A 26,195-nucleotide genomic window follows, 5' to 3' on the forward strand; every position below is an offset into this window, starting at 1 on the left:
GGAGGTGGGGGGGTGTGAACGCACAGCTGGGGTGTGTGAACACAGAGCCCAGGGAGGGGGTGTGAACACACAGCTGGCGGGGTGTGAACACAGAGCTCGGGGAGGTGGGGGGTGTGAACACAGAGCTCTGGGAGGTGGGGGTGTGAACACACAGCTGGGGGAGGGGAGGGTGTGAATACACAACTCAGGGTTGGGGGGGTGAATACAGAGCTCGGGGCCAGGGCACCTGGAAAACATTTTCCCTCAAGACAAGACAGAGACCCCAAGATCCTACTCGACCAGGGGGCCCACCCACCAGACAGCTGTGGGTTCAGTGCCTGCTGGGATGTGGAGGGGTCCCTCCGGCGGCCCCAGGCAAGAGGGCACCAGCCACAAGCGGTCAGTCTGGGCACCCGTGTCCATAAGCCTCCTGCTCAGCTTCCCCGAGGCCCTAACCCCAGCCAGTCACCTTTTTTTCACTCTCAGGCTCCCGAAGATGACAGACCTTGGGTGGTGACCGGTCACATCCCCTGCCCCACGGTGACTGCCACACGGGTCCCCTCGACACACACTTTCACCCGCAGCCTGGGGGGAGTCAAGCCCTGGAGGACACAGCACTGGGAGCCCGGGCACTACGCCCTTGGCCACCTGCCCTCCCCTGTACCCTCTGCACCCCCAGCTCCCCCCGCGGATGAGTGGACCCAGCAGCCATCAAGTGCTACATATGCAAATGTTTATTTTCTCTTTAGGGCAAGAAAAGAAAAGAAGCAAGAGGGTCGGCCTATGGGGCAGGTGAGTCACTGGGGTGTCCAGCAAAGGGCGGGGAGCAGCGCCCAGCACCCTGTGGGCAGGACGGAAACTGCCCCGCCACACCCACCCCTGCAGGTGCCGGTGCCGCCTCGATACGCGGTGAGCGCTGGTCAGCCTCTGGGCAGTCACTTCGAGGAAAGCTGCCCCCTCCGGGGAGTCCTCACTGACCACCTACAGTTCCTCGGTGCCCCTCAGGAGCGGAAGGCCAACCTGCAGGCTCACCCCCCACCCATCTCAGCAGAGCTCGGTTCCCCCGGGAGCCTCATTCATTCGGGCCACCCGGAGAGAAGCCGCTGGCAGCTGGAAATGGAAGCAGAGGGGACAGGAACGCTGTATCACAGCCCACGGGGCTGCGGAGGTGCACAGGCCTCCCAAACCCTTGGTGCCTCACAGCCCCCACCCCACCGCCGGACGTGCCCCCAACCCCGGAGTGGACAGGCAGGCAGGAGTCCCAGCAAATCGGGGGCAGGCTGAACCAGAACAGGTCCCCAGGGCCAGACCGCATTCCTGTCCCCGATGGATGGAGCCACCAGCCGGTCAGTCCAGGCTTTCTTCCAAGAGTGGCCGTCCCCATGCAGCCCACCATGAGAGAGCCATGAATGCCCCAAACCCAGGCCACCCCGGGAAAGGACTCGCCCGTGTAATGACGGTCAGGGCAGGACCGAAAGCCACTGCAGCCACACATGGGTGCCTGAGGCCAGGAGAGGCCAGCCCGGGGGTTTGGGGGACGGCTCCCCACTCCTTAGGAAAGGACGGCGGCCCGGGACCCAGGCTAGCCAGAGGACCCAAAGCAGAGGCCCAGGGAAGGTGTCGTCCAGCCGCGTGGTGTCCCCAGAGTGGGAGCAAACCCCGAGGTCCCTTCCCTTCTGGGCGCCTGCGTGGCCCTGGCACCGGCTCTCGGCCCACCAAGCGCAGCCCTGCCCCGGCCCTGGAATGGGTGGGAGGGGTCCTACCCCAGCTGAGGGCTGGTCCTCTGAGCACAGGGGAGGGTCACGAATAGTCTGGGCTCCACAGGAGGCCAGCTGCTGGGGAGCTGCCCGGGGGTTTCAGTGAGGCCAAGCGGCTCCAGTGACCGTACGTGTCTCCAGGAGCAGGGCCCAGTGGCGACGGCTGAGTCACCGCCGGGGTTTTTTAAGGCACAGCTGAGTGCAGGAGGCAATTTAGGTCTTTTTTAGGAGACGTGAGAGCACGTGGCAGAGAACACGAGGTCAGGGCTGAGCACACAGCCACGTGCCCCCCACGGGACTCCCCCCAGATCCTGCAGGCACGGGGGCCGCAGCTACAGCTGGGGCCTCAGCAGGACGGGAGCGGGCGTCCCGGAGGCAGGGTGCACGATGCGCTTGCTGACCCGGCAGGGCCAGGTGGGCCTTGCTGCACGACTGGGGGTGTCAGGTCCTAGAGACGGACTGTGGCCCTTTGAAGGTCTTCCTAGGAGGGATGGCCTGGCAGCCCCCATCCCACTCCTGTCCTCCTGTCCCGGGCAGCTGGCGGAGGAGATCAAAGGCCAGCAGGGGTCTGGAGCTGTGGTCTGACGTGCCATCTGGTCCTGGCGGCTTGGTGACCCCAACTGCAGCTACAGACCCAAGGGGTGTGGGCTGGTGGGCTCCTGTGCCCCACGTCTTCACGTGGCTGTGCTGACTCTCCCTGGGCCTTTGTCGGTCCCTGTCCATCTGCCTGACTGTCTGCTGTCCTGAGAAAAGCCCCCCAGGATCAGACACCGCCCAGAGCCTGTCCTGCCTGGCCCCTCGGCCGTCCAGCTCAAGCCGGCAGGTCTCTGCAGAGCAGCCCCTGCAAGCGGGGCCGGGGAAGGACTCCCCAGGCAAGGCCATCAGAACCCACGGGCGGGCGGAAGGGGGCAGCCCCCGGGAGATGGCCACCTTGCCACTCTGACAGCCCCCAAGGGCCCCACCTCACTCTGGGCCCCGCTTCCCAAGGTGCATCCAGTACCCGCCAACTCAGCCCGCAATGATGCTGTTTCCTTACAGACACAGAAGATAACTCCCAATAACGCCAAGCCCAAAATAACCCCACAATGAGCCACGTGCCGAGCTCCCACCGGAGAATGTGGCCGAGTCGAGCACAGCTGCAGAGTTGCCTTAAAAATACTCTAAACGTGCGCACACACACACGCACACACGCGCACACCATATACACACACTCCACACACACACACACGCACACACACGCGCACACACACACACACACGCACACACACGCTCCGAGGACGCCTGCCCCGCCCACGGCAGGTAGGCGGTGAGGGTGAGGGCATAGGCGGGAGGGGGACCCTCTCCTCCCCACCCCAGCGGCTGACAGAAGGCCCCAGGCAGTGGAGCAGGCGGAGCGGCAGACGGGGCGCCCCGGAAGTGCTCTCCCACCCCTGACCGCGGCAAAGTCCTCCGAGGGCTCTGACCCCCAGCCCTCCCCAACCCTGCCCCCAAGACCTCCTGGGACATGCTCCCCCAGCATGGGGGGCGGTGCTGGACGAGCTCTCCTCTTCCAGAAGGTGGGGCTACCCAGGCCTCCACCCACCCCCACCCGCCCCGGTCCCCTCTTGGGCCCTCCGCCCCTCTCCGGTCTCCTGTGCTCCCCCCACCAAGCAGACGAGCAGCCAATGCCCGCCACACCCGAGGGCGGCACAGGTGGGCCTGTCGGGCGGCTGTCCTCCGGCTCCGCTGAGCGGGTGGGGGGCCTCTTGCGGGCCAGGTGCACATCAGTCCAGGGCAGGTGCAGGAGGCGCCTATTGGGTCTCTGGCAGTTCCAGGTGCCCACTGGCCAGACCCAGAGCGGCTGGCACCGTTCCAGGTGCCCACTGGCCTTGGCTCCCTCGCCAGAGGGTCCTGGGACGGGTTGGCTCCCTGCATCCCACGGCACCGGGGGCTGTACCTGAGACATCAGGTCCAGCGGCTCTTCTTCAGCCACTGAGAATCCAGCAGGGCCCAGACGCTGCAGAGGCCAATCGGACCCCATGAGTGGCTGGAGAAGCCCACCGGCGCCCAAATCCTCCCCTCCCCAAACTCAGGGCTTTTTCCGAGAGGGGAGCTCCAAGGGCCCTACTGAGCCCCACACCCCAGGATCCCGACCCCAGGATCCCCAGGAAGGCTGGGGCCGGCCATCAGGCCACCCCCTGCCGGTAAAGGGGCCCAGCCCACACAGGGCGCTGCTGGTCCAGCCCCTACAGAATGAGAGGGCCAGGACTTGGACACCCAGAGCCTGCACAGAATAACCCCTCATCGCAGCCACCCCCGGGGACAGCAACGCGGGCCACACCAGGCTGGACAGGTGAGGGCAACGAGGACAGGCCACGGTGACATCCATTTGCTCAGTCCCTCGGGACGCAGCTCCACCCAGAGGGGCACAGGCTGGCTTGGTTCTGGGGAAGCAGACCCCCTGCCCACCCCTCCACCCCCAAGGCCACCAAGGCAAACGGAGCTCCGCTGGAGCCCTGGCCCTCGCTGCTCGCTGGCTGCGGCGGGCAGCCACCTGCTGCTGTGGGGTTCCGCTTTGCCAATCCCGCTGCAGCCCGAGAAGTGGGCCGCGGCCCGGCCTGGAAAGCGGTTGCTCGGAAACGCTCCATGGTCACGGGATCTGCCTCTGCGGCAGGTGGCCTGCAGGGAGCTGCGCGCAGCAGAGGTGCCCTGGCCCGCAGCCCCTTCCCCGGGGTGCGCCCGCCCGCCTGGACCTGGGGAGGGCCTCCCCAACGGTCCCCTCCCCGCGCCCCTGGGGGAGCAGGCCCGGGCAGCCCCAGAGCTCCTGCCCACCAGGGATGGGGGCTCCCCTCGCTACCCCTCCCCACTTGAGAAATGCAGGAAGGGCTTTCCCGGCAGCCCCGGCCCCGTCGTGGGCCACAGTCCTGGGGACACCGGGAGCTGCAGCAGCCCAGGCCAGCTCGGGGGGGCCACACCCGGGGGGTGCCCGCTGCTGGGGTTGGCGAGAGTGGGGCGATGGCACCCCTGGGGGTAGTGTGCACGGGCACGAGGACCCCGGAAGGGCAGCAGGACCTGGACCCTTGGGCACGGCTTTCCTCAGAGGGGAAGACGGAGCTTGGGGAGGGGCCGGAAGGGCGGTGCGGAGGGGGGAGGGTCCTGTCCGTGCCAGGAGGAGTGGCCCTGACCCCCGCACCGCAGCCAGCGTGCCCGGGCCCCACGACCCCTTCCATGAAGCGAAGCGGAACCAGCGCCCAGCGAGCGCCTGCTGTGTGCACAGACAGCCCTAGCTAACCGGACGCCGAGGGTCTCGCCTGCTCCTTGCCTGCCGTCGCAGGACCCCGGCAGGTCACCCCCCGCCAGCCTCCACGCAAACGGGGCGATAGCAGGACCAAGGCTTCTAGGCCTGGGAATAACACGCACAAGGGGGTCTCCCAAGACCCAGACCGATGGGCGAGGCCCCCAGGAAGGGAGGCCTGTTCCTGCTTCTGGCTGGGGAGGCCTGGCCAAGCCTCCCCCACCGGGAATTATCTAGGCACCTCCCCAGGCCCACCTGCTGCTGTCCTGGGCAGCGAGGGGAGAGCGGGGGCAGTACCACGGTCCGCCTTGGCCAGCCCTGTCCCCGGGGCTCACTGTAGGCCGGCGCTGCTGCCTCTGAGCTGAGATTAAATCCCCCCCCAGGCTGGTCTCCCGCGCACAGGGTGGGCCGCACGGGCAGCTGGGGATCCCGGCCCAGGCACTGCTCCGGGAAGCCCCGGTTTGCTCCCTGAAGGGTCCGCTCCAGCACCCAGGCCCAGCCATCCCCTGGGCTCACCTCTCCTTTTGCAAACCAGGGCGGACACGGTGCCCGTGAGGAGACAGTGACACAGGCCCCCACCAGTCCCCAGGGGCGCCCCCTCCCGGGAGGGGAGCCGGGCTGTACCTGTGCTGCCGGGTGGGGGGGGCCCTGCTCAGCCCGCCCTCCACAGGCCGCTGGGAACACAAGCCCCACGGCACGGGTTTGGCATTTGTGGAGGGTGACAAAGGTCCCGGGGCTCCGAACCTGTGTTCTGTCTGAACAGACGCTTGTGCACGGTGTGCCGGATGCCAGGGCCTCCCCATAGCTCGGGCCTGAATCGTCACCTCCCAGCAGCCCTGGTGCACGGCGGGGGGCGGGGCGGGGTCCCAGAGCCCATGGACGCAGGAGGCGGAGGCCCACCGCCCCGTGGGGCCACCCACCTGCGCCCCGCGATGCCGGCCCAGCCCCCTGGGGAGGGGTCCGATCCACGGTCACACGGGCACTCTGCTCCCAAGTGCACGGGGGGAGGGGCCGTGGCCGTCCATACCACAGACCCGCAGGGCTGCTCACGGCCCTTCTCACGAGGGGGTGTAGGGGTAGCAGCCCTGGGGGTGAGCTGTGGCCCGAGGAGCCAGTTCCCGCGGCTGGAGAGAGGCTACCGGGCAGGGGGAGGGGCTTCGGGGAGGCAGGAGTTCACTGGGCTTCCCAGCGGCCGGCACTGCCCCCGAATCCATCTTCATTAGCCACTTTCTTGGTGGCAGTTCCCGGCCTGTCGCTGCAGGTTGCGACCCTTGACGACGCTCCCCCAAGTGACTGTGTGGGATGAGGCAGCACCACCGAGCACACACAGCTCTAGGCTCCAGACCCACAGTTAGGAGCCGGGGCAGGGCCGCCTCCCGGCCCCCATCCAGAGATGGCGGGGCCTGGGGGATCGAGAGGCCCCTTGGCCCCTCGGCGCTGTGGAGGCCAACAGAGGCCTCCCTCCCGGACCACCAGGCCCCGTCCGCTGCCCCCTGCCTGGCATCCCGGGTCCTGCTTCCAGGGGCCGAGGAACAGAAGCCCACGTGCCCTCAGGGCGAGCAAAGCAGCTCCAGGTCTAGTGGAGCGATCACCCCCTTCCGGCGTGTCCCTCACCCTGGCTACAGGTTAACTCTCTCAGCCCACCAGCACCAGCACCCCTTGTGACAGGTGGGAACACTGAGGCTCGGGTCGGGGAGACCAGCATCTGGCCCAGGAACCCACAGCCCAGGAAGCGGCAGCCCGGGACCCTGGGTGGGTGGGAGGCGTGGCTCAAGACCAGGCTTGTGAATTTGCCCCTTTGCCATTTTCTGAAGGCTGCAGGGGGCCTCCTGGAGGCCCTCGTCCTCGCTGCTCAGAGAGGCAATTGGAGGCTCTTGGAAAAGTGGGCCCTTTGGTAACTGGCCCAGAGCGACACCCTGCGCCGAAAGGCCACCAAGGAAGGAAGCGACCCTCGAGGACACGGAACGTCTCCGGGAGCCAGGAGGTGCAGGAGGGCCCCCACCATCATTCTGCAGGCGGAGAACCAGGCCCTGGTGGGTGGGGCTCCCGGTATCGGCCGCCTGGCAGCTCAGCCACAGGGAGGGGATGACCACCTCCGACCAGCCTCGGGGTGCCGGCCGCTGCTGGGCGGGTGCTGTGGGCTCCCTTGGGGGCCCTGGTGGCGGCTGAGCTCCGCTGAGCTCTGGGTGCAGAGAAGCGGCCTCGCTCACCCACGCCCCAAGGCCCTCGGGGCCGGCAGCCACCGCTCAGCGCTCGGAAGCAGGGGAGGCTGAGCGCTGGCGGTTCTCCAGGGGAGAGCAGCGGGCAGAGCCGAGTTCTGCGCGACGGCGGGGAACAGGCCCAGGGGAGCTCGGGGAACGGGAGAGGGGCGAGGGGCAGCGGTGGTCCCCACAGGCGGGGGCGGAGGGCAGAGCGCCACACGCAGCCTCTCCTTTACTGCTCTGCAGGCTACTGTCCGCCCATGTCACCGGTGAAGACACTGAGGCTGAGCCCCCGCCCAAGGCCGCACGGGAGCCGGTGGAAGAACAGGAGCCAAGCCACACCTGCCCACTCTGGAGCAGGGCCCTCCCGCCCCCGCATCCCGCCCCCGCATCCCGCCCATCCTGGGAGGGCCAGCCCCGAGCAGAGGGTGCCCCCAGGAAGCGCAGAGCCACCTGCAGACCTGGTCTCCACCCACCCCTCACCTGGCATCCTGTTTAAACGCGTATTTCTACTAAAGCAGCCCCACCTCTCTCAAATATGTTTTTCCACACTCCCAGGTAATGCCTAAAGCCGCTACATACCGTTCTGGGGCTGCTCAGAGCCGTGCTGGGGCCAGGAGGGCCTGGTCAGAGCAGGCAACGACGCGCTGGAGCTGGAGGGCTGCTCCTGGCCCAGAGACGCGCTGGAGCCCCCAGGCCGCCGGCCACAGAGGGGCCGGCTTTGGATGGGGGGCCTCTGGGAGACCCTGCCTGCCCTCCCCAGCAGGGGCGCCATGGGCAGTGGGCCTGCGGGATCTGGGAGCAGCCATTCACTGAGAGAGGGTGAGGCCCCTGCCCAGGACCCACCTGGCCGCCACATCCCCCAGGAGGCCAGGACCGCCAGGGCCCCCTACCCTCCTCCCCCAGGAGCCCTGCAGCCAGTGTCCAGCCCAAGGAGAGACTGCGGTGGTGGGAACCCAGGAAGCAGCGGGCAGGGCTCCACCCTAGGCAGCTCTGCTCGTGCTGTCAGGGAATTCCATGCCAGCCCATCCTCAGCCCATGCATGCGGCCCAGAGGGGTGAGATACGGGCCCTGCCTCTGGCTCACAGGTGTCCACCAGTGGGTGCAGCGGGCAGACAACACAACCACTGTAGTGAGCTGAACGGTGGCCCCCCAAAGATGCGGCTACATCCCAGAACTTATTTGGAAGGAGGTCTTTGTAGGTGTAATCAAGTTAAGGATCTTGAGATGAGGCCATCCTGGATTACTCAAGGGAGCCCTAAATCCAATGACAAGTGTCCTCACAAGAAGAGGGGGGACAGGACACACGGGGGACCAGCCCACGTGAAGACGGAGACAGAGGCTGCAGCCAAGGAAGCCTGCGGCCGCCAGGAGCTGAACGAGGCAGAAAGCACCCTCCCCTGCAGGTTTCGGAGAGAGCGCAGTCCTGCCGACACCCTGACCTCAGACTTCCAGCCTCCAGACGCGAGAGAATAAACGTCTGTAGTTTTGTAGTTTTAAGTCCTCTAGTTTGTGGTCATTTGTTCCGGAAGCCCCAGGACACTCATGCCGCCCTCTCGAGTTGCCCGCAGGGCACGTGGGTTCAGGAAGCAGGATGCCTTCCTGGTGAGGTGGGCGTCTCTGCTCAGGTCTGGCCGCCCAGGAGGCCACCAGGACGAGGACCGCAGACGTCTCAGGCCCAGGAGCCGCCCCATGCTGGCAGGGAGCTCCGTTAAAGAAGCACTTGGTCATAACTCCCCGGAGGAGGGCAGGGAGGGCAGGCACCTCGGTGACAGACCCAAGGCCCCACAGCAGTGAGGGGACCAAGGGAGGCGAGGCGGGGGAACCGGGCTCCTCGCTCAGGTCAGAGGCCCCCTGGACTCTGCCTCCCTGCGGGACAGGGCAGGGACATTTCAGAGACTGCCCCCTGCCCCCCACCTCCCTGCCCTCCTGGCTCCTGGGGTCGGGGGTTCAGTCATAAGTGAAGCCCCAGGTAAAGCCCCCCGCACCGGACCCACATTTGGTCCCTCAGGCTTCCAGCCTCCAGACGCGAGAGAATAAACGTCTGTAGTTTTGTAGTTTTAAGTCCTCTAGTTTGTGGTCATTTGTTCCGGAAGCCCCAGGACACTCATGCCGCCCTCTCGAGTTGCCCGCAGGGCACGTGGGTTCAGGAAGCAGGATGCCTTCCTGGTGAGGTGGGCGTCTCTGCTCAGGTCTGGCCGCCCAGGAGGCCACCAGGACGAGGACCGCAGACGTCTCAGGCCCAGGAGCCGCCCCATGCTGGCAGGGAGCTCCGTTAAAGAAGCACTTGGTCATAACTCCCCGGAGGAGGGCAGGGAGGGCAGGCACCTCGGTGACAGACCCAAGGCCCCACAGCAGTGAGGGGACCAAGGGAGGCGAGGCGGGGGAACCGGGCTCCTCGCTCAGGTCAGAGGCCCCCTGGACTCTGCCTCCCTGCGGGACAGGGCAGGGACATTTCAGAGACTGCCCCCTGCCCCCCACCTCCCTGCCCTCCTGGCTCCTGGGGTCGGGGGTTCAGTCATAAGTGAAGCCCCAGGTAAAGCCCCCCGCACCGGACCCACATTTGGTCCCCGGATCCCTGCATCACACCTGTAGCGCCGGCCCATGTCTCTCCCCGCTCCCCACACCAACCCGGCTGCTGGGTCCCATTAGCCAGTGGGACGGGCCCCCCTCTGAGTACAGGTGGAAAGTGGGAGCCCCAACGTGCCGGCCACTCACCCTCTTCCCCGGGGGGCCTGGGAGTGAGCGTGTGTGCACGAGGGCCGGGGTCTGCACATCTCCGAGGGCCCCACGGGGAAGGAGGCGATGAAGTGGCTGCTGACCCCACGGGATGCAGGCGAGGTGAACATTTCGGAGCCTTCCCCCACGCACGTTCTGGGCCGTGAGTGCACGGCCCGACCCTGGGCCTCCCCAGGCCCAGCTTGTTTGCCATTGAGCCTGAGCCTCCTGGAGCCCCCGGCCCACCCCGTCTGAAGCGGATCCGTGGGGGTGGAGACCCTGAGATCAACGCCCCAGAGGCTGCTGGGAGCAGAGAGCGGGGAAGAAGAGACGGGGGGTGCAGAACAGGAGCGGGGTGGGGCCCCCCCGGGGTGGGGCCCCCCCAGACCACTCTGCCCCAGAGGGCACACACACAGACGGCTGCAGGGGCCGGAGGCTGGAGGAGACCCAAGCCAGATCAGCCCCAGGGAGCGAGCGCCACCGGCCCCGGGCCCCTCTCCACAGCCTGGGCTGGGCTGGGCGGCCAGGCAGCCTCCTTTGTCCCTTTGTGCCCGGCAGCAGAAGGGACAAAAGCTCCGCTCTCCGCTCTCGGCTGACGGGCGGCTGCGCTGGAGACGTCTCCCAGGAGCCCTTCCTACCCAAGCCGTGGATGCGGGCCTGTTACACAACAGACCTAAGAATAATCCGAGGGGCGGGCAGTGCAGGGAAGAAGGCCATCCAGCCTCCTAGGACCCCTCAAGCTATGGTGGGCCATGGGGCCGGGCAGGTAGGTCCTGCCTGGGGCCTGGGGCCTGGCTCTGTCTGGAGGCCCCGGGGGCACCTCGGGGCACGCCCACCCCCAGCACCTGGGAGACCAGACCGCAGAGTCCTGACTCCTGCCCCCACCCCTGGTTCCCAAGGACCGGCCTGGCTGTTGGGAGTGGCAGGCAGAACCCCAGAAGACCCATCTGTGCTCTGTGGCCCCTGGGGTCAAAAGCCCCAGCTAGTCCACAAGGAAGCTGCATTTTCAGTGGCCCCTGATGGCTGTCCCTTCCCAGTGACCCCCCCCCAGCACACAGGGCCTGGGGGCTACAGTGGACATGGGTGCGGGACAGGGGAGGGGACAGCTGGCCCAGCAGTGACAGCAGTGGAGCAGATGGCGGGCAACCCGTGGGTCTCCAAACCAGACTCCCTTCCGGGGAGCGGGGAGCGGGGAGCAGGGCGGGCACGACGGTCAGCAGCTAATGAAGTAGGCCTATTAGGCGCAGGGTAACAGAGTATATACAAATCGGCCCATGTCTCTCCACCTACTGCAGACATTAAAAATTAAAATCCAATTACAACTCGTATTGTCAAACCTGGCTGCTGCTGCTTACGGCAGCCCGTGTGCCAGGCGGGGGGCGTTATGTAAGCTGAGCTCTCAGCTACACAGGGTGAGGGCCTCAGGGAACCCCCAAGAGGGTCTGCAGGGGTCTCTCCACCCACAAGTCCCTCTGGCACCTATGGGACCCCGCAGACCTGGCCCAAGCACCGGCTGAGGGGGTCCCTGGCTGGCCACCCCCAGGAGGGGCCACTGCCAGCCTGCTGGACATCCTCCCAGTGCCCCCAGCTGCCCCTCAAAAGCAGCATCCGTGGCTGGGTGTCAGGCATGACCCCTGGACACCCCAGCCCAGCCTCGGGCTCACTGCGCACCCTGGATGCACCACGTCCAAGACATCAAGGCCACCGGACCCCCCCCCCCACCCCATTCTGGGAAGCCCCAGGCGCGGCACACGCTGCCTGGCCTGACAAAGGGTCAGCCCTCTCACACCGCGGGCACAGGGCCGCGGCCTCCGGTCAGGCGCAGGCCAGGCGGGGCCGCCAAGCAGTCGGGCCTCTGGAAAGGGGGCCGTGGGGACCCTTCAGACACGGCCAACGGCACATGCTCCGCCTGCCTCCCCACCCTTTCTGGAACCCCCAGACCCTCCCCACAGGGCCACACAGAGGATGTGGCTATGGGTTAAGTACAGAGGAAATATGACAGGGTCGGGGGGCTGCTGAGGGTCTTTAGAGCCAATTTCTCCCATTACCCCGGAGTCCTGGGGGAGACAGGCAGGCTGGCTCCTGCCCCCACCACCCAGGAGAGGAGACGACGACCTCTGACCTGCCAGAACTCCCCTCTGGGGCTGCCACTCTCTGACTGAGCTGTGGGCTCAGAGGACCCTGGCAGATCACAAATGGGGTCCCCATGACAGAAGCATTGAGGCACCAGGTGCCAGGGGAGCCGAGTGTCACCTCTCAGAGGTCAGGCACAGAGGGACAGAGAGGACACAGACGGGCACATTTTCATGGGTGAGGGGTGGAGAAGGCCAAGGGGGAAAGGCCAGCCTCAGCAGGGCATCCGTGGTCACTCTGTCCACCTCAACGGCCGCCGGGCAGGATGGGGGCTAGGGAGTCTCCTGCTGCCTTGGCATCGTCCCTCTGGCAGTTCCGGAAGTGTCCACGTGCCCTCAAGGACGCCTGCCCCACAGCTCCGCTCGCAGGCACAGAGCCCCAGGAGGGCCTGCTTCCCCGGCCCCACCAGCACCTGCAGACAACCTGGGCAGAGCTGCCCCGGAGCCTGGCTGGGTCCCGCCTGAAGCAGCAGCGCCCGCGCGCCCGCACGCCCGCCTGCCAGTGCTGGGAGAGGCTGGCCCAAGGCCAGAAGCGGCACCTGCGGCCCAGGGAGATGTGCCAGGCCCCTCTCTGCGCAGTGTCCCCCCAGCCCCTCGCCGCAGACCCAAATGGCAGTGCACCACCTACAACCAGTGAGGGGGCGGGGTGCCCTGGCCTGGGCTCAGCAGGGCTCAGTCTCAGCTCGGGGGCCCCGGCGAGAAATCCGTCCTCGACCAGGGCAGGAAAGTTCGCAGGGGCGGCCCCCAGATGCCTCAGCCCGCCCCGGAGGCCTCCGAAAGAGCCCGGACCCCTCACCTGCCCCGCGCCATCCGACACCCACACCCCGGCCGGACCCCTCCAACATCGGGGGGGCCCCCCCTCCGGGGTCTGGACCTCCGAAGCATTTCGGCCCACCAGGCGGCCGCGGCGGCCGGCACGAGGGGAGCAGCGCGCGCCCCTCCCCGCGCCGGCCGGGCCCGCCGCCCAGGGCAGCGGCGCCCCCGCGCGTCCACCGAGCCCCAGGCGTAGCAACAGGAGCGGCGCGGCACCTACTGTGCTTCCGCGGGGCGGCTCCCGTGTCCATTGTCTCCGCGGCGGCGGCGGCGGCGGCGGGGGCGGCCGGGGTAGGGGCGCCGTCAGCGGCCGGCCCCGGGCTCGGGCTGGGGCCGGGGCTCGGGCTCGGGCGGCATCGCCCCGCCGGCTCGGAAGCCCGCGGCGGGCTGTGCGCGCGGCGGGCTCGGCGCGCTGACACTACGCCCCGTGGAGGCGCCGCGCGCGGAGAGCGCTGTCACTCGTGCCGCCCGCACCACACCCCCGCCCGCCCCGCGCGGGGAGGGGGCCGGGGGCGCGGGCTCGCGGCCGCCGCAGAGCCGCGGGCGTGGGACGCGGAGCCCAGGCGCACGCTGGGGCCAGCCGGCCCGCCCCGCGCCCGCGGCCAAAGTACTTGCCCCGCAGAGGTGCGCCCGCAGCCTCCCCGCACCCCCCACTTCGCCCTCCAATCCCCTCTCGGGTTGGCCCAGGCCGCGGGACCGGGAAGGGGGCGGGGCCGAGAACCGCTTCGCCCTCCAGAGGCTGGGCACTTGCACAGCGGGCCGCTCAGCTCCTTGAGACGGGTGTTTGCCAGGCACTGCCCCCCACGTTCCCAACCCACCGCCCCCCTGGTGCTTGAAGCGAGGGGCCTGGGCCACCCCTCCCCCAAGACGTAAGGCGGCACGTGCAGAAACCGGCACCGGCGTCTGGAGCTGGTGGGGGAGGGGTGGCAGCCCAGCCCCGGAGCGGCTCCTCTTCAGGACACCCGGTACCGCTCAGCTCACACCAGGGGGCAGACGACCCTGGGTTGGGGGAGGGGCGCTTAGCGCCGCTGTCTTGGAAACTTGTGACCCCCGAGTCTGGAGAGAGCGTCGAGACCTGAAGCAGTAGTGGGAGCTGCCCACCCCCTTGTCTCCCCAAACGGGCCCCCGCGCGACGGCCGCGCCAGCCCCAGCACGCTCGCCCTCTCACCGCTCGAGGTCCTGGAGGGTCCTCCAAGCAGCGACAGAGCCGAGGTCTGGACCCTGGGGACCCTCGTTCGTGGGACCTCCCGGCCAGATCAGGCTTCTGGGAGCCCCCTACAGCCTGCCTTTCTTCCCCTTCTGCTGAAGTGGAGGAGGGGCACGAGAGGCAGCTCAGGAGAACAGGTCCGGCCAAGCACCCGTGCCCAGAGAGGCCGAGATCCCACCCGCTGGGCCTGGTCTAGTGACAACAGGAGACGAGATGTAAGCTCATGTCCCAGCTCCCCGCGGACCCACGAGTAGCCTCAGCTAAACCCCTCCCCTCTCTGGGCCTCAGTTTCCCCAGGTATAAGGCCTGCTGGTTTCTAAGGTTCTTTCCAGATTGCTGCAACCCAGAGAAGTTCCTGACTTTCCCCAAGCCACACGGCAGATTCCTTGGCTGTGCCACAGACCCCAGGGTGGGCCTGAGATCCCTCTCAGGGCCAAAGCTGATGCACGAGAGACAGCATCTTGGCATCTGCCAGGACCAGCTGGACTCCCGAGGCTTCCTGCTTTCCAGCTACACCGGACAAGGGCTGGGCTCCAATTCCCAGTGCAGCCCCGCACGCCTGCACTGGAAACCGTGCTCAGGTGTGTGTTTGGGGACGCTTCGTTGGGCTGAGGCTGACCTGGCTCTGGCAGCCCCCGCTCAGGGAGGCATCAGGCACTCCCACCGGACTGTGAACTGCAGGCAAAGACCCCATCAACATTTCCGTGAGGGGCTGTCAGAGCAATGCACCCAGAGCTGCAGAGGCAGCAATCAGGGCATCCCTCCACCTTCAGGACCAGCACGGCGGCTCCGGGCTGCTTCCTGTCCTGGAATACCATCTCCCGCGGCTTCTCTGCCCACCCCCCAGGTCAGGGCCTGATGCCCAGGCCGGGCCAGGGCCACCCACTCCTCTCCCTCCTCCCCAGCCCCACCTGGACAGTGCCCAGGACCCGAGATGGCTGAGAAGGTGGAGCATGGAGACGCCCAGAAACGTGCAGGGGGCTCAGTGGGGCGAGAGCGAAGGCAGGGTAAGAGTGAAGGAGCCCCCGCAGGTCCTCGGGAGCCAGGTCCGGCCAGGACAGGACTCCCACCGGGAGGCCCCGCGACATTCACACCAGTGGGCGCTCACAGCAGGGCCTGGCGAGCAGGGCTGGGGGCTTCCTTCTGCTCTCTGCCCACCCCCAGCCCTCCGAGGCTTTCCTGAGTGACAGCTGGGCTGGGTGCGGGCAGGTGGGGAAAATCCCTGGGCACCCCGAGTGGGCAGCACCTCCTACCTGCACACCTGCACACCTTCCTGAGGCGGCACGGGGCCCTGCTGCGGGGAGGAGTGGCCCCTCTCACGGGGGCAGAGGTGCCGGTCCTGGGCACAGGGAGATTCCAGCAGCCCCCAGGGATGTGCCCTCTGTGCCCAGGGGACACGGCCGAGAGCCCAAGAGCCAGGGACAGAGAGACGCTCAGACACTCACACCCAGAGGCAGAGACGCGGAAACCAAGGGCAACGAGCAGACAGGGAACCCGGGCTTGCTGCTGCACGACACCAAAGCCGAAGTGCAAATCAGAAACCTCGAAACAAACCTCCATTCGGCGCCAGAGACTCCAAGAATCCCCAGAAGGAGGCCCCAGGACCTCTGGGCAGGCGGGGCTCAGGGCCTCCAGACAAGGAGGCTGCACGCAGTGTGTGCTGTGTGGACGTGCCTACCACGCCCACCAGGTCCTCCGGGGGCAGCTTCAGCAGCCAGGGCAGACAGCCTGCCCCCCGCCGCGCCCAGCATCGCCCCCGCTGAGAGCCACCCCAGCCGCCCTTCCTTACGTGTGTCTCCCAGATGGGCTGCTATCCGGACTCCCCTTCACCCCCTCTGGCCTCTGGGCCTCCCTCTGAGGCACCCTACCCATGCTGCTCCTACACAGGCCTGAGAGTGCTACTCCGGTTCGAAACCCTCAGGGACTCTGCTCTCCTGTCACTCGACACAGATCCCTCGGCCCGGTACCCAGGGGGCCCCACCCACTGGCCTCCGCCCCTCCCACTTGGCTCCCAAGGCCTGGAGTGAGGCCCCCTCCTCCGGGAAGCCTTCCCTGGTTCCGTCATTCCACGCACCACGCCCCCTCTGAGACTGCATCACAGAACTTCCCTTGAGATGTCACGGGGGCCTTGCCCTCGTTTCGAGTCTGTCTCCAGCAAGACGATCCCCAAACACACCAGCTAGCCTGGCAGCTAGCCTCGGGCATGTCTGCTTGCCAGATTGACCTGCTGCCCCCTGTACCCAGAGACCATCCCCATGGGCAGCGTTGCCCGGCTCTGGGCGTAACAGGTGGCCCCAGCGAGAGCCCGGCTCAGAAACCTTTCTGCAGCTGGAGGTCACCAGCAAGCACACAGGGCCCAGAGACACACACAGAGGCAGCAAGAGGCACAGTGAGTGCCATGAGCAGGATAAGGGCATGCTCGCCAGATCAATAAGCTTAATCGGGTGAATGTGCAATTCTCACCCGCTAAATTTAGAAAGTGTGTTTCAGTTTTCACCAGCAGCTGGTCTTAAGACGTCTAGTTCTCAATCAGAACTCAAAACAACCTGCAGGATCAGATCCAGCTCTCCCGTCTCCTGCTTCCTACATACGGAGTGGGCCTGAGATCCCTCTCAGGGCCAAAGCTGATGCACGAGAGACAGCATCTTGGCATCTGCCAGGACCAGCTGGACTCCCGAGGCTTCCTGCTTTCCAGCTACACCGGACAAGGGCTGGGCTCCAATTCCCAGTGCAGCCCCGCACGCCTGCACTGGAAACCGTGCTCAGGTGTGTGTTTGGGGACGCTTCGTTGGGCTGAGGCTGACCTGGCTCTGGCAGCCCCCGCTCAGGGAGGCATCAGGCACTCCCACCGGACTGTGAACTGCAGGCAAAGACCCCATCAACATTTCCGTGAGGGGCTGTCAGAGCAATGCACCCAGAGCTGCAGAGGCAGCAATCAGGGCATCCCTCCACCTTCAGGACCAGCACGGCGGCTCCGGGCTGCTTCCTGTCCTGGAATACCATCTCCCGCGGCTTCTCTGCCCACCCCCCAGGTCAGGGCCTGATGCCCAGGCCGGGCCAGGGCCACCCACTCCTCTCCCTCCTCCCCAGCCCCACCTGGACAGTGCCCAGGACCCGAGATGGCTGAGAAGGTGGAGCATGGAGACGCCCAGAAACGTGCAGGGGGCTCAGTGGGGCGAGAGCGAAGGCAGGGTAAGAGTGAAGGAGCCCCCGCAGGTCCTCGGGAGCCAGGTCCGGCCAGGACAGGACTCCCACCGGGAGGCCCCGCGACATTCACACCAGTGGGCGCTCACAGCAGGGCCTGGCGAGCAGGGCTGGGGGCTTCCTTCTGCTCTCTGCCCACCCCCAGCCCTCCGAGGCTTTCCTGAGTGACAGCTGGGCTGGGTGCGGGCAGGTGGGGAAAATCCCTGGGCACCCCGAGTGGGCAGCACCTCCTACCTGCACACCTGCACACCTTCCTGAGGCGGCACGGGGCCCTGCTGCGGGGAGGAGTGGCCCCTCTCACGGGGGCAGAGGTGCCGGTCCTGGGCACAGGGAGATTCCAGCAGCCCCCAGGGATGTGCCCTCTGTGCCCAGGGGACACGGCCGAGAGCCCAAGAGCCAGGGACAGAGAGACGCTCAGACACTCACACCCAGAGGCAGAGACGCGGAAACCAAGGGCAACGAGCAGACAGGGAACCCGGGCTTGCTGCTGCACGACACCAAAGCCGAAGTGCAAATCAGAAACCTCGAAACAAACCTCCATTCGGCGCCAGAGACTCCAAGAATCCCCAGAAGGAGGCCCCAGGACCTCTGGGCAGGCGGGGCTCAGGGCCTCCAGACAAGGAGGCTGCACGCAGTGTGTGCTGTGTGGACGTGCCTACCACGCCCACCAGGTCCTCCGGGGGCAGCTTCAGCAGCCAGGGCAGACAGCCTGCCCCCCGCCGCGCCCAGCATCGCCCCCGCTGAGAGCCACCCCAGCCGCCCTTCCTTACGTGTGTCTCCCAGATGGGCTGCTATCCGGACTCCCCTTCACCCCCTCTGGCCTCTGGGCCTCCCTCTGAGGCACCCTACCCATGCTGCTCCTACACAGGCCTGAGAGTGCTACTCCGGTTCGAAACCCTCAGGGACTCTGCTCTCCTGTCACTCGACACAGATCCCTCGGCCCGGTACCCAGGGGGCCCCACCCACTGGCCTCCGCCCCTCCCACTTGGCTCCCAAGGCCTGGAGTGAGGCCCCCTCCTCCGGGAAGCCTTCCCTGGTTCCGTCATTCCACGCACCACGCCCCCTCTGAGACTGCATCACAGAACTTCCCTTGAGATGTCACGGGGGCCTTGCCCTCGTTTCGAGTCTGTCTCCAGCAAGACGATCCCCAAACACACCAGCTAGCCTGGCAGCTAGCCTCGGGCATGTCTGCTTGCCAGATTGACCTGCTGCCCCCTGTACCCAGAGACCATCCCCATGGGCAGCGTTGCCCGGCTCTGGGCGTAACAGGTGGCCCCAGCGAGAGCCCGGCTCAGAAACCTTTCTGCAGCTGGAGGTCACCAGCAAGCACACAGGGCCCAGAGACACACACAGAGGCAGCAAGAGGCACAGTGAGTGCCATGAGCAGAATAAGGGCATGCTCGCCAGATCAATAAGCTTAATCGGGTGAATGTGCAATTCTCACCCGCTAAATTTAGAAAGTGTGTTTCAGTTTTCACCAGCAGCTGGTCTTAAGACGTCTAGTTCTCAATCAGAACTCAAAACAACCTGCAGGATCAGATCCAGCTCTCCCGTCTCCTGCTTCCTACATACGGAACCCGGGACAGCCCTGGCCAGGCTAGTGTTAGCCTGGGTGGCCGCCAGGCATCTCCATGGGCACAGGAGGAGGGCTGGCCCACCTGCCCCAAGCCCCCAGGGCACTTTGCTGCACCAAGGTGGTGCCGACTGGGGGGCATGTCTGATGGGCCAGAGGTCTTTGTGGGCACTGCCAGCCCTTAGGAATCATTCATTCCTGACCCCCCTTTTCCTTTGAGGGGGAAGCTGAGGTGCAGAGAGAGGAAGGCACCTGCCCCAGGCCCCCCGAGACCAGATATCCTGCCCCCAAAGGACCTCTTTCGTTGGCAGGGGTGGGCATTTCCTTCCATCTGGGTCTGGCAGGATGAGGACGGGGCCCCTGAGCTGGGTCAGGACTGAGGGGGCCTGGTCAGGGCCACGTCCGATACGGCCATCCACAGGGCAAGAGCCTCAGCTCTCCCAGGCCAGCCTGGACCCCTGGGTCAGGCAGCGCAGCCACATCTGAGTGCAAGAGGTAGACCATGTGCGCAACCCCCCGGGGGCTCTCACGTCCTGGGACCTGCAGGGGAGGTGCCTGTGGACGGGGAGGGTGGGGGGCTGGTGGGCAGGTGGGTGGGAGTGTGGAGGGCTGCTCCCAGCGCAAGAGCCAAGGCCAGCTGGGGAGAAAAGAGTCGGCAGCCGCAGCTCACGGCCAACGTGGATGTGGAGGCCAGCGGGCCAGGGAGGAGGGGCCCGGGGCTGCGGTGGGGGGCGGGGAGGAGGGCAGAGTCCTTGACCTGCCCAAACTGGGGGTGGCTGGAGGTGCCCTCTCGTGGCCCTGGGCGGGGGCAGGTCAGAATGGAGAAGCACAGCTCCCTCCCTGCAGCCACGCCAACACTCAGTGCCCACCACTGCCTTCTCCCCTAGCTGGGGGCCACTGGCCTGGGGGGAGCAGGGAAGGACCTGGGTGACAGGGAGGGACGTGCGTGGGGGAGGGGGGTGTGCCTTGGAGAGTGGGAGGGAGCACGAGAGAAGGGGTGGCCGGAGCACAGAGACCCTCCCCAGGGCCACCCCAGGGCACCTCTGGACCAGGGGACGCTGGGCCCTGCGCCCTCTTCTCACCCCACACCCAAACCCCTGGCCTACTGCACCCACCACTGTTATAAACCAGCTATGGCTCTCACGCAGCAGCCAGCCCGTCTGCTGGGTGATGGCTCCGTTCGTTCATTCATTCATTCATTCACCTTTTTGTTCTGTCATTCCTGCCTCCACTGACAAACACTCTCTGTGAGTCTCCAGGGTGCCCGGCTGGGTGGCTAGGAATTCAGTGGGCCCCCATCCCAAGAGCCCTACCCTGGAGGCCAATGCCCACCGACCAGCAGGAGACGACCAACTCGCCAGTTTAAGAAAACTGTCACAGCTGACACTAGGCGGCTTCCTGGCACAGCAGGAGGGGTCCTCGGATGGGAGGGACTGGGAAGAGGGCTGGGGGGCGGCGAGGCAGGAAAGGGATGCAGGGGCCAGATCACAGAGGGTCTTAGGGACCAAAGTGAGGAGGCGTTCTCGGGTCAGGTCCAGAAGATCATCAAGACAGATGGCTGGGGGCGCGGGGAGAGGAGAGGTGGAGATGGGGGCTGTGGGAAGCAGGCAGTCTGGCTGCAGGGCTTCCTCAGCGGGGCCGGGACACCCAGGTGGCTCAGACAGGCAGGGCCGTAGAGGTGGAGGAAAGTGTGGGGACCTGGACACTGGGGGGCAGGACTTGGGCTCCGGGGGTGGGTGCTGTCCGCTCAGACTGGAAGGCTGGGGGGGCGCTGACGTCCAGTTCCCATGCTGATGAGTCTGAGATTCAGGCAGCACCGTCCAGCTGGGCCTGGGAGGTCTAAGGTGCACCGGGCCAGGAGTGGGGCCCGGGCACCGCGAACGGGGTGAACCCTGGTGGACCTCAAGCCTCTGGGGCGGGTGACCGTGCTCAGAGAGGAGGGGGCCGAGCTGGGCCAAGCGATGCCCGGCTGCTGCCCAAGTGCACCCCTCGTGTCTGGCTTGAAAGAAAGCAGAACCCGAAGCCCCTCATACAGGGCCTGCTCCGGTCCAGCACCCTGTGCCGGCACACGCTGAGGGCTGGCTGTCCCCAGTCCACAGGGCTGCCCAGCCCAGAGGGAGGGCAGGGGCTCTGGGCTCCGGGGTGAGTCCCGGCACAGAACCCTGGGAGGGGCCGAGCAGGACCTCATGCCCGCCTCGCCCACATCCCACCCAAGGGCTGTCCTTCCTGGCCCCAACCCCTCCTCACCCAGCCAGACTCAGGAGAGGCCGTGCCCTGGGCAGTCCTGTGTCCCCCAGGCCCCAGTCTGCAGGGGCGGGGCAGCAAGGCACTGGGAATGGCCAGCCGGCCCAGCCCGCGTGGTCACCCCACCCCCAGCTCTCCCGAGCGCCAGGGCCTGCAGGCCACCGGGTGGCTCAGCTCAGGGAGCTGCTGCCCCCGGGCGAGATGGCGGAGAGGGGCCCTCGCTTCCTCCAGGCCAAAGAGGAGACTCCCAGTGCCTCACGCCAGGCACCGCGGGAGCCCCCAAGGTTGGGCCACACCAGGCCCGGGCTGGGCCTCCCTGTAGCAGCGGGCCTGACCCCCAAAGACCCCAGAAACCCAGGCTCCGCTGTCAAATCACAGCAGCGCCAGGGCAGAGTCACCCCCCACGCAAGCCCCATCGGTGAGCGGCTGTTCCCAGCGCTGCCCTGCCCAGGCTCCATGCACCAGGAGGTTCTGCCGCCCGGGGACCCCCGTCGGGGCCCGGGCCCCTTCCCCAGTCCCTGCAGAGAGCCCCCCGGCCCCGCCACCCCTAACATCCCTCACCTTACAAACCCAAAGCAGCTTCTGATAAGCTTGCTGCTGGCCCGGCTGGCTTCCTCCGGCCAGGCTGGCTGGGTAGGGCGGTTGGGGGCCAGCCCCCAGCACTGGTCAGCTCAGAGGAGTCCCAGGTCCAGTGCCTTGGGCCCCCTGCTCCCCTGGCCCAGGACCAGGTTTCCTCCTGCAGGAAGCGGCCCCCAGGCCCCCAGCTGCAGCTTCAGCCTGTCCACTGGCCCCAGCCGTCCTGAGGACCAGCCCCCAGCTCCATCCCCTGCTTCTAACTGCAGCAGCCCCTTCCCTACACTCTGATGTGGAGCCCAGAGGTCCGTCCCCCCTTCCCAGGCTGCCCTGGGCTGCCTGCTCCCCTGCAGACTGGGCAGGATGGTCTGGGGCCCTCCTGCCCATCTGCCATCAAAGCCAGGTCTCTGTCCCAGGGCCCAGCCCAGTTCTAACGCATGCCGAATAGTTAGGAGCTGCAAGCCCCGCACTTCTCAGAAGAAATCTCCCCTGTGCAGCAAGCTCTGGGCATGGGGGAACCCCCCACGCCACCCCCGTATGTGGAGGCTAGGGCATCCCTGCGCGCCCAGTCCCAGGGTAGATGCCCGAGGACAAAACAACTCATGGCTTCATCCACACAACCCGCCCAGGATTCACGATGACAAGGAACATCAGTGCATGTGGCACCAGGGAGAGCGGCCTGCTGGATCCCAGAGAGGGGACAGGACCAGAAAGCTTCTGTCCCCTGTCCCCTTGGCTAGGAAACCCCGCAGTCAAGTGCTTCTCTGCTTGCCTGGGTGGGGTGTTTCCTGGAAGAAAGACCCTCACCACACTCTCCAAGACTGGGGAGTCAAATTGGCCGCTGACCCTCTGGGCTGCCTGTTAGAACTGCGCACAAACTGAGAGTTAATAGGCCACGGAAGAGCACGCGAGGGGAGCAGAGGAACTCACACTACTCGGACTTAGTAACTTGGACTTTATCTACTCAGAGGCAGGGTGTGGTTCTGCTTTTCCAAACCAGGCTGCATTCTGTATTCGTGAGGATTAGGACCCTCCACGCAAGGGGAGCGCGTCCCTGCCCAGAGGCCCCCAGGGGTGTCCAGAATGAAGGAGCCCAAAGCTGCTACTGTCCAGGAAGCCGTGATCGCTTTTCCCAGGCGCAGATCGCCCTGAAGGTGAGTCCCCGTGTCCTGCCTCCTCCGGAAAGGCCTCTGACCCCTCAGCAGGTGGGGCTGATTCTGGAAAAGCAGCGGGGGAGGCCAGCTTGAGTGCACCAGACACCAAGGCTGCCCAGGAAGATGAAGGCGGGAGCTCCACTGAGCTTGGTGAACATCAAATGCCAAGGCCGCCGTGCTTCCAAGGAGACAACCAGACGCACAGACCAAGACGCGAGCACGAGTCTGCCCCGCCACATCATTCATAACAGCCAGCGCTCAAGAGGTTCCTGGATGCTCGGCAATGCCCGAGGGGCTGCGTCCACCAGCGTGAGGAGGCCATTAAAATGCAGGCTCCAGGGCTTCCCTGGTGGCGCAGTGGTTGAGAGTCCGCCTGCCGATGCAGGGGACGCGGGTTCGTGCCCCGGTCTGGGAAGATCCCACGTGCCGCGGAGCGGCTGGGCCCGTGAGCCGTGGCCGCTGAGCCTGCGTGTCCGGAGCCTGTGCTCCGCAATGCGAGAGGCTACACGGTGAGAGGCCCGCGTACCGCAAAGAAAAAAAACAAAAAAAACCCCAAAAAACAAAGACATGTAGCCAGTATTTATGGAGCAAGTACAATGTATCAGGCAATGATTATTTTTACATCTTCACAGTGGGCCTAGGAGGTAGATATTATCAGTATCCTCATTTTATAGATGAGAAGACTGAAGATCCATAAGGGTTAAGTAAATTGCCCAAAGTCATGCAGTTAGTAAATGGTAGAACCAGCCCGCGTACCGCAAAAAAAAAAAAAAAAAAAAGCAGGCTCCAGAAGAAGACGCCAAGGTTAGAAGGGAGCCGAGCAGGTCTAAGCCCCCAGGGCCGGGCTTGTGGCAGTGGGTGGGGGTGGGGGTGGGGGGCTGTGGGGACAGAGAGACGCAGCTGGTAACGTGGAGCTGTTAGAAACCCCCCCACACGAGGGCTCAAGGAAGGTGGTGTATTCTGTACTTTCCAAAACATCTCCTCGGAGCAAGTCCTGCTTCCACAGCCAGGAAGACAGAAAATACAGGCGAGGCCAACATGGAGCTGGCGCGAAGTCCCAGGTCAAGCAACGGATCCGAACACACTGTGAAGCGCCCAGAGCTTGCACTCCTGCCGTGTGGACTTACACGAGTCCCCTCCCCTAGCCTCATGGCCCAGAGGCTACAGCCGCCCAGCCCCTCCAGCCCCAGGCCAATAAGGACTCAGACTCAGACACACGGTCCGGCGTCCCTGTGCTGTAAGACCCAGTGTGGTGAGGGGCCAGACCCAGGCCCCAGGCACCTCCCACGTCACCCCCAAATCCATAGCCTCAGGGCAGCTCATTTGCATTCTCCCATCCTTCGGCCTGTTGAATGGGATCAAGTAGCTCTAAATGAACCCCGTTACCAGGGACGCAGGAGAACGGGGCGAGAAGAGGGGCAGTGGTGGTGTGGCCGTCCGCTGCCCCGTGGGCCTGGTCCCCACGCTGTCCGCCCACCCAGGCCCAGCAGGAGCTGGCTCCTCTCCAGAGCGCACGGGCTCCGCTCTGGGCCAAGGGCCCAAGGCCGAGATGAGAGCCACAGCGCCACGGGAACACCAGCCACACTCACTGCCTGGGCTGGAGCAGGGCTCGCCCCCATCGTGGGCACCGTGGACGCACGTGGCCCCGAGTAACGTCCCTGGCGCCACCTGCCCCAGAGCCCAAGTAGCCAGGGCTCCAGAGCGGCCCCCGGGCCCACGCCTCTCGGGCACCGCTCTGACGGCGGCCCCCCCGCCCACCCTGCCGTCTGGGGACAGGGCTGGCTCCAGCCAGGGCAGGCACTGCGGCGCAGAGGAGCCCGGACATGCTTCGGTCCGACGCGAGGAGGAGCCTCCTGACAGCAGGGAGACCAACCATCCCCGGGCGGCCTCCAGCACGCACCGGCCCAAGGGCCTCCCCCGCCCTCGTGGCTGGGAGACCTCCCTTGCTCACAGGGGCTGCCTCAGGAGCCTTCTGGAAGGACCTCCAGGGCCGGATCAGGCATCCCCCCCAGCCCTGCCCTCAGCCCCGCACCCAGCAGAGGACCTAGCCTGACGTCAGCATCAGCAAGCCAGGCGTGGGGGGGACAGGGAGCTCGGGCAGGGGGAGGGGGAGCAGGGGGAGGGGTCGGTGCCCCCCTTCCTCGACATCACAGCCCCTCCGCACGCCCAGAACTACAGGCTCCGTCCGTCCCGCTCCCCAGAGGAGCGGCCCGGTAGCCTCCCCTCCCCTCCGCTCCCCCCGTTCCGACTACCCCTTCCTCTGGCGTCCATTCAGACTGAGCTGAAAAGCAGGGCCCCAAGCCCAGGCAGGGGACTGAGCGCCTCTGAGCAGACAACCCCCCTCAGGCAGAAGAGACCTGTCCTGTCCGGGCGCATCCGGGGAATGTGGGAGGAACCAGTCGCGGCCGGCTCGGGGCCCACGGGGAGCACGCATGCCCACAGGCGTGCACACGCTTCGCCTTCACCGCGCGTTCCTGGGGCCTCGGCCGCCCAGGAAGAGCAGGCCTCCTGCATGTGAGCACGTGCGCACACACACGCACACACGCCCCCCACTGAGGTGCAGACCTGTCATCACGGCCACAAGCCTGGCGCTAGCCGGGCGCCACGCAGACCCTCACCCGGGACCGTCCCAGGAGAGCTGAGTCAGGGCCCCATGAGCGGCTGTGTCCGCCAAGGAGGCGCCACAAGGAGCCCCCTGCCCGCCCCGCCCCCCAGCCAGAGGTGGACCTGCCGCTCAGCAGAGGGCCCAGCAAACCAGCCAGAAATTCGCACCCCCGGGTCTCCCACTCCAGGCGGGCGAGATCCCAGAGCCCTTCTGACCGTCCCCAGGCACCCGGCCCAACCGCACCCCTGAGAAGGAAACACTGCCGAGATGCCAGAGACAGGTCTGCACCCACCAGTGTGCTGGGCTGCCCCCCGGCCCGACCCATCCCCTCTCCCCGGTGCGCCGAGCTCCCCCCTCGTCCTGCAGCTCCTGAGCCAGGGAGGGCAGGCCCAGGGCCGGTAGCGGGTAGGCACACATCGCGGCGGCCTCAACTCCCAACTCAGCCCAACGCGCTAGACTCTCGCGCAGAAAGCAGCCAGGTGCCCTGGGCGGGGCGGGGGGGGATAAGCCCCCCCCCCTCCCGCAGGCCCAGGCCCAGCCTGGTATGTAAGTCTACCCCGCGGTGTGGGCATGGTCTCTCCGGCTGGACGTGGAGCCTGCGCTGCCCGGGGAGAACCAGGGCACCGCCAGGCACCCACCCTCCCCTCAGGCAGGGGCTCTCGCACCTGGCCAGGTCCACCTGCGCACCTGTGTGATTCCAAAAGTTGGGAGTCGAGATGCAGCAAACAAATGTCGCGTGTTGGACGTGAGAAGCACGGTGA

The 26,195-nt window shown here is 66.5% G+C and overlaps 1 protein-coding gene and 1 long non-coding RNA gene across 2 annotated transcripts in view; one reads left to right on the plus strand and one right to left on the minus strand.

The window, feature by feature from the left end:
• Positions 1–956, plus strand: part of LOC102988427 (uncharacterized) — a 12,184-nt gene extending 11,228 nt beyond the window's left edge. The window contains exons 2-3 of the long non-coding RNA XR_448025.3: positions 729–771; positions 865–956. This is a non-coding gene — a long non-coding RNA (uncharacterized lncRNA). The remainder of the gene's footprint in view (positions 1–728; positions 772–864) is intronic.
• Positions 1–26,195, minus strand: part of PLCH2 (phospholipase C eta 2) — a 69,930-nt gene that overhangs the window by 41,426 nt on the left and 2,309 nt on the right. The window lies entirely within an intron of this gene.

This window comes from Physeter macrocephalus, chromosome 3 (genome assembly GCF_002837175.3).
Source record: "Physeter macrocephalus isolate SW-GA chromosome 3, ASM283717v5, whole genome shotgun sequence".
Taxonomy (NCBI): domain Eukaryota; kingdom Metazoa; phylum Chordata; class Mammalia; order Artiodactyla; family Physeteridae; genus Physeter; species Physeter macrocephalus.